Consider the following 7,287-nt stretch of genomic DNA (forward strand, 5'->3'; position numbering starts at 1 on the left):
AGAACTGGAATGGCTCTCCTTTATTTGAGCCAGACTGCTTTAAAGTGGCTCAGACTGTCTAGCGGAGAAAGAAGGACCCAGAGAGCTGGCAGAGAAGGGTTGGCCCAGGGCTAGGAGGCAATTGAACCCCCAGGAAGCCAAGATGCTTGAGGTGAATCTCCAAAGAGTTACAGGATTTTATGCTCTTGTTGTTCAGTCGCTCAGTCATGTCTGACTTTTTGTGACCCCATGGAAAACAGCACGCCAGACTTCCTAGTCCTTCACTGTCTCCTGGAGTTTGCTCAAACTCATGTCCATTGAGTCGATGACGCCATCCAACCATCTCATTCTCTGTCGCTCCCTTCTTCTGCCCTCAGTCTTTCCCAGCATCAGGGTGTTTTCTGATGGGTCTGCTCTTCCCATCAGGTGGCCAAAGGGTACTCTGCAGCCCCTCTTAAATGAAGAAAGGGAAGGGTGTGATGGCATCTTCATTGTATGTTTAGAGCTTGTTTACTCCCTGGGGCTGGTTCTTTGATTTCTTAGCTTCAGAATATTTGCATAAGAATGTGATTCCCCAGGTGGGCTGATTTCCAGAATTGAAGGATTGACCTTTAACTCATCTGGGAATCTCAAAGGCCACTGAATCGACAGCAGACCTTAGTCAGAAGATGAGCTGGGTGGGGCCTGATACGGGTTACCCTTTGAGGCTGAGGTTTTTAGGCTGATTAGATACTGCTGCTGCTGCTGCTGCTGCTGGTAAGTCGCTTCAGTCGTGTCCGACTCTGTGTGAGCCCATAGACGGCAGCCCACCAGGCTCCTCCATCCATGGGATTCTCCAGGCAAGAGTACTGGAGTGGGGTGCCATTGCCTTCTCCAGGCTGATGAGATAAGGGAGGGTGAAGTTTCTCCTTTGCACCTGCACCAGCATCCCCTTCTCCTCCCCCTGCACACTCCACCTTACTCCCCACTCCCCATGTGCTCTCACTTAAAGGACAGAACCCCCACCCCATCCCCACCCCACAGTTGCCACCAAATGTAGACTTTTCTGAGGGGCCAGAGGTTTTTGGTTGTTCCTAGTCTGTGACTGTATACTGAAGCCAGATATTTTCCCTGAGTCTGTTGTAACCTCCTCACCAACCCCACGTGGTGTCCGCTCACTCAGCACCTCTTCAAAGAGGTGGTGTTGTCACCTAGGTCACTGCAGTAGGTGCTACTGGAGAAACTGTTTGTGAAATTTGAGCATACAAATAGAAACCTTCATTTTGTTTTGATGAAGAATGTTGGGCTGCAGCCCGGAGCCCTACAAGCCCAGTGCTTGCCCAGCTTCTAGACCAAAGGAAGAGCCTGGAGTCAGGGACAGAGACTCAGTGGTTTAATGAATGAGGGGGCTTATGTGTCCAAAGCAAAGTCTTGGAGCACACCCCATGGTGTCCGGCAGACAGCAGGCAGGGCCTGGCAGGGGCTTCACTCCCAGGAGCAGGGGCAAATTACCAGTTATGGGGGCACTTACATCAGCTTGACTCATCAGTAACCAGGGAAACCAGAAGTGGGGACCACCCCTTACTGCCCATTAGATAAGAACAACGGGCCTGGGGCAAGTATGTATGAAGGTCAGTCAAATGAGTAAGGTGTAGGTGAAGCAGGCCCTGATAGAGTTGGCAGGGGTTGGTGGGGGCGGGGGGGGCGGTGTGCAGCAGATGTATAGAGAGCAAGAGAACAGCCATCTTGGATAGCAGAGTGCTTAAATGTGACTGTGAGGAAATTGGGGATCATATACATCTTTCTTGAGTTGGGCCTCATGTGGAAAAGATTGCTCATCCATGCCAGCTTGTACTGCCTTCTCAGGTTACACCAAGTGGCACACAGGTTTCTTAGTACGCAGTGTGGTGCCCCAAGGATGAAAGAACAAGGTGAACAAGAATGGTCTTGGAATACAGGAACAGAAAAAATCAGACCCTCAGTACCCTTCCCCAATATGTTGTAACCCTTGTGGAATTTTTGAGTCCTCCTGAGTAGTATTGCCTATCTCCCCTCTCACCCCATATAAAGAAAAGATGTTTGCCTTACTCTTCTCCTGCCCAGTATACATACCTATCCAATCAGCAAATGACTCTCCACACCCCTACCCTGCTCCTTGTCCCACTCACTATACTGGCAGACAACCGCCTCCCCCAATCTAATAAACTCGATTCTCCTTTCATTCTGCCTCCTGTCTGGAAATTCTTTTCCAACCTGCGCACAGACCATGACACTATGACTCTGAGATCCTTGAACCTAGAGGCTGTGTCATATTTACCCTCAAGAGGCCTGACAGCTGATGTTCAGTGAGCCTGTTGCTTTACTGAGGAGGGAAGTTGCCCGTGTTCTCTGGGCCACCTTCCCCCTCACACCTTTCCCTTTCTGCACAAATCATAGACATGCACAAATCTCCCTCTGCAAAACCAAAGCAAACAAGTGTCCCCATAATCCACTCCACGCCTCATCCCACTTTTGCTCACTTGCCCCATACATCAGCCTTAGCCTCTGTTTTTTCTCTTTCTAGGAAAAAACAGTGACCCAGTCCACCTCTCCTATTCCCCAACATTATGAAGTCTGCTTTCAGTCTTCCTCACTCAGAAACTGTCTTTGCTGCATTCATCAGTAGCCTCTTCATTGAGAAAGCAGCTGGGCCCCGTAGAGTCTCTTCACAGGCACGGCTGTTGATTATTTCACCTGACATGCTGCCATCTAGGCCTCCCCAACAGCACTCTGACCCGGTTTTGCAAGGAGCTTCTCAGACCACTAAACCCCTTTCCCATGTCAGAGCCTCCTTTTAAGTCCCCAAAACATAGGAGTTGCTAAGTGTTCTGATGCCGATCCCACTGCCTCCCTTCCATCTAGAATCTTGCTCCTCAATGTGGTCTTTCTGGACAAGTAGGATTGGCTTCCTTGAGAGCCTATTAGAAATGCAGACTCTTAGGTCTACCCTGGACTTCCTGTATCAGAAGCTGCATTTTAATTTAGATCCCCAAGTGACTCATCTGCACATTAAGATTTAAGAGGTGCTGATCTATGGCAGCACTAAGAAAGAGAAATACAATGCACACCACGTGTATTTTGAAATTTCTTGTAGCCACATTTCAAAACATGAAAAGAAACATGTGAAATTAATTGTCATCATGTAGTGTAATTGAACTCAATAAATACAAGTTGTTATAATTTCAATGTGTAACCCATATAAAAATCATTGAAATACTTTATGCTCATTCGTTAGTTAAGTGTTTGAAATTCAGTGTGTATTCTACCCTTACAGCACATCTCACATCACGCCAGTCACATTTCAAGTGTTCAGTAGCCACAGGACCAGTGGCTACAGTTTTAGAAAAGGCAGCTCTAGAGTTTAGCGTGCAGATGAGATCTTAAGGTTACAGTGAAAAAATCTGTGGGCAAACTGCTTCAGAACTTATTGGTGTTGTGATCTTGTACAAATTATCCCTCTCTGGCTTCCTTTCCTCATCTTGTGAACCAGGAAACTGTGGAGATTCGTATCTGAGCTCTGTCACTTACCAGCTGTGGCTAAAAATGCTCTCCATCCTATGTGGTATGGTTAGGTAGGTAGGTAGAATAGGGAAAAGGAGTCCAAAATGGCGGTGACTAGAAGACAAGGAAGGTCAAATAAGGTCCGAGGACCAGAGTGAAGACTTCAGGCAGAACAAACAGAACAAACAGCACTCCTGGCTAAGCCCAATTTGCATAGGGCAGGCCCAGGTGGAGGAAAAAACATATAAAAGGAGGAGCCAAAGCGCTTTCTCTCGGACTCTATCTCGCACGTGCGCGCGCGCTCTCTCTCTCTCTCTCTCTCCCCCTCCCTCCCTCCCCACGCACTCCTCCACTCTCTTCTCTCCCAGTCTTGGATTCTCCTGCTATCTTCTAAATAAAATGGAGCTGTAACACTGATTTGTCTAAGAGCTGTAGCACGGTTTGTCCAAGACCCGAGAGCTGTGACGCGCCGAGGGCTTTAATGTCCGTCGCTCCAAATCTTTGTTGTGACGAGACAAAGAACCGAGGAACGTACGCTCGCGTGACAGTATGTTGTAGAGAGAAATTCCTTACACCAATACCTGATCCATTATAGGAATTACTGTCCACAAGTTATAATGTCAGTAAAGTACCTATTCATAGTAACAATTATGAGTAGTTGGGTGATAAAAAATGCTTATATTAAAATGTTAAATAAACAACACAAAATGGTTTTTATAATATGATCACACCTATATTAAAATCAAAGTAGCTTAAAATTATAGCTAGAAGTAAGGAAGCAAATATTAATTTTGATTGTTTGGAAGAGAATATTTTTGGGGAGACAATGATTTTTTTTCTTTCTGCTTTCTAAGTATGTAATGATTTTGTAATGAGAACAAAACTATTTCTCAAACTGCATACTAGTTGAACTAGTTGTGAGCATGGGGCCTGTAATAATACTCCCTGGGTTCCCCTGAGGGCACTGTGGTCAGTGAAATAAATCAGAGAAAGACAGGCTACATGATTTCACTTACATGTGGAATCTTAAAAAAAAACCTCATAGAAATAGGAAAAAAGTTTGAATGTTGCCAGGTGCCATGTGGGTGGGGGAAATCAGGAGACGTTGGTCAAAGAGTATAAACTTCCAGTTATATTTAAGATGAACAAGTTTTGAGGATCTAATGCACAGCATGGTGACTATAATAACAATACTGTATTTTGTACTTGAAAGTTGCTAAGGGAGTAAATTTTAAATGCTCTCATCACACATATTGTTTGTGACTACATGAGGTGACGGATGTGTTAACTAATTTTATTGTAGTAATCCTTTCACATATTCTATGTCTATCAAATCATTGTATACTTAAACTTGCACAATGCTATATGTCATGTCACCTTAATAAATCTGGAAAACAAAGAGTAAGATATGAGGAAGAGAAGATTCACTTCACAGATTTCAGAGAAGCAAATTTTATTTAAATCTTTAAAAACATTACAGCAAAACCACAAATTCTCTGGATTCTGATTCTGGCTATGCTTTCCCTAGCTTATGATCTTGGATAACTTTTTAAACTGCTCTGTGCCTAGATTGCCTCATCTAGGAAATGGGAATAGTAATTATGCTTAACTGATAAGAGTTGTGAAAAAAAAAGAGTTGTCATGAGGATTAAATTATATAACAGCTATAAAGGGTACATAATCACAATGGTTTGATAATGAAGATGAAGGAGGAGTGGGAGGAGGAGAAGGGAGATAAGGTTTGTGTTAGTGATCATTGCCTCCCTGGGTTTGGACCCTGATTAGCTGTTGGGATTTGGGCATGTTTCTTAAATTCTCTAAGCCTTAGCTTTCTCATCTGTAAATGGAATAAAAATACAGGCAATATGCACAGATCACACAAAATTGATAAGGGGAGTACATAAGATCATTTGTGTATAGTGCCTGGATCACAATAAGCTCAATAATATTATTTCTAAAAAGTTAACACAAACTGGGGCAGCAATGTCTACTTTATAGATTGCTGTGAAGATAAAACGAGAGCCCTTTGAAAACTGCTGCTAAGTCGCTTCTGTCGTGTCCGACTCTGTGGGACCCCATAGACAGCAGCCCACCAGGCTCCCCCATCCCTGGGATTCTCCAGGCAAGGACACTGGTGTGGGTTGCCATTTCCTTTTCCAATGCATGAAAGTGAAAAGTGAAAGTGAAGTCGCTCAGTTGTGTCCAACTCTTAGCGACCCCATGGACTGCAGCCTACCAGGCTCCTCTGTTCATGGGATTTTCCAGGCAAGAGTACTGGAGTGGGGTGCCATTGCCTTCTCCGCTTTGAAAACTAAAGTACCAAAAAATGAAGCAGTAGTTCAATTCATTTTCGCTAGATGGCAGTAGACATCACCAAATACAGCTGAGCTCCCCTAAACAAATCGCTGAGGGAGAAAAAGACTCCTACTAGACACTTTCCTTTGCACACTTATTTGGCCTCGTCCCACTTCTGTGATGATGCCGGAATGGGACTGGAGAGCATAATATATATTATTTCAAATGAGTGAATTCCGTGCTTGGGCTCAGGAATCTTTTTGTTGGATGTAGACTGTGTTTTCAAGACTAGACCCAGACTGAACCAGAGAGTATGTCACAGATCGACAGATCAACACACAGATATGAGAGGAAGAAACAGATCTGCCAACGTGCTGACTTTTGCCTCTTTGGCCAAATTATTTCTCTTCTGTAAACCTTTCATCAAGGTTTGCTGAAGTGCCATCAAAATTTGTATGTAGAATCAGTCAGTATGTCAAAGTTTCTCAAGGGAATAAAAAATCAGTAAATAAATGTCCTCATACTGGATGAGGTACTGTTAGAGGTCATTGATGGCTGTGCCTCAGAGTAACTTTTCTTTTATTTGTTAGATTTCTTAAAATTTTCTTCTTTTAATAAAAAAATGACATTTTAAATCTTTTAACACTTGTACATATTGTATACGTTTGTTGGGGCTGCCCTAATAAAATACCACAGACCAGGTGACTTAACAGAAACATATTTTTTCACAGTCCCAGAGGCTAGATGTCTAAGGTCAAGGTCTCTTTTCTTCTGACGCTTCTGTCCTTGTCTTTCAGACGGCCATCTTCTTTCTGTGTCCTCGCATGGTTATCTTTCTGCGTTGTCTGTGTCCTAATATCTTTTTATAAGGACACCCGTCATCTTGGGAGTCCACTAAGTGACCCTATTGTAACTTAATTACATTTCAAAATATGGTCGCATTCTGAGGCACCGATGTTACATGCTGAGGTACATGACGTTGGGTGGGGAGGACCCAATTCAGCCCATAACACAGGCACAGTTTGTTAAGAAGAACAGCAGTGGACTACTCCTACTCCATCCCTCCTGCTTCATTTTCCAATTTCTGGAAGAATCCAACTTGTACTCTTTTTTTTTTTTTTTTAGTATTTGTTTATTTGGCTGCACAGGAGTCTTAGTTGTGGCATGCAAGATCTTTAGCTGAGGCATGCGGGGATCTAGTTCCCTGACCAGGGATTGAAACCGGGTCCCCTGCTTTGGGATTGCAGGGTCTTAGCCACTGGACCACCAGGGAAGTCCTCCAATTTACACTCTTTTAGCTAATTATTTGAGCAGTTAACCTCACACCTATAAATAACATGTATATAATGCCTCATTGTTTTTTCAGGTTTAGACTTCATCCCTTTATTTTTTAAAATAAATTATTTATTTATGTACCTTTGGCTGATCTGGGTCTTCTTTGCTGCTCCTGCACTTTCCCTAGTTGTGGCGAGCGGAGTCTACTCCTCACTGTGG

The sequence above is a fragment of the Bison bison genome, unplaced genomic scaffold, assembly GCF_000754665.1.
Source record: "Bison bison bison isolate TAMUID 2011002044 unplaced genomic scaffold, Bison_UMD1.0 scf7180017864458, whole genome shotgun sequence".
Lineage (NCBI taxonomy): Eukaryota > Metazoa > Chordata > Mammalia > Artiodactyla > Bovidae > Bison > Bison bison.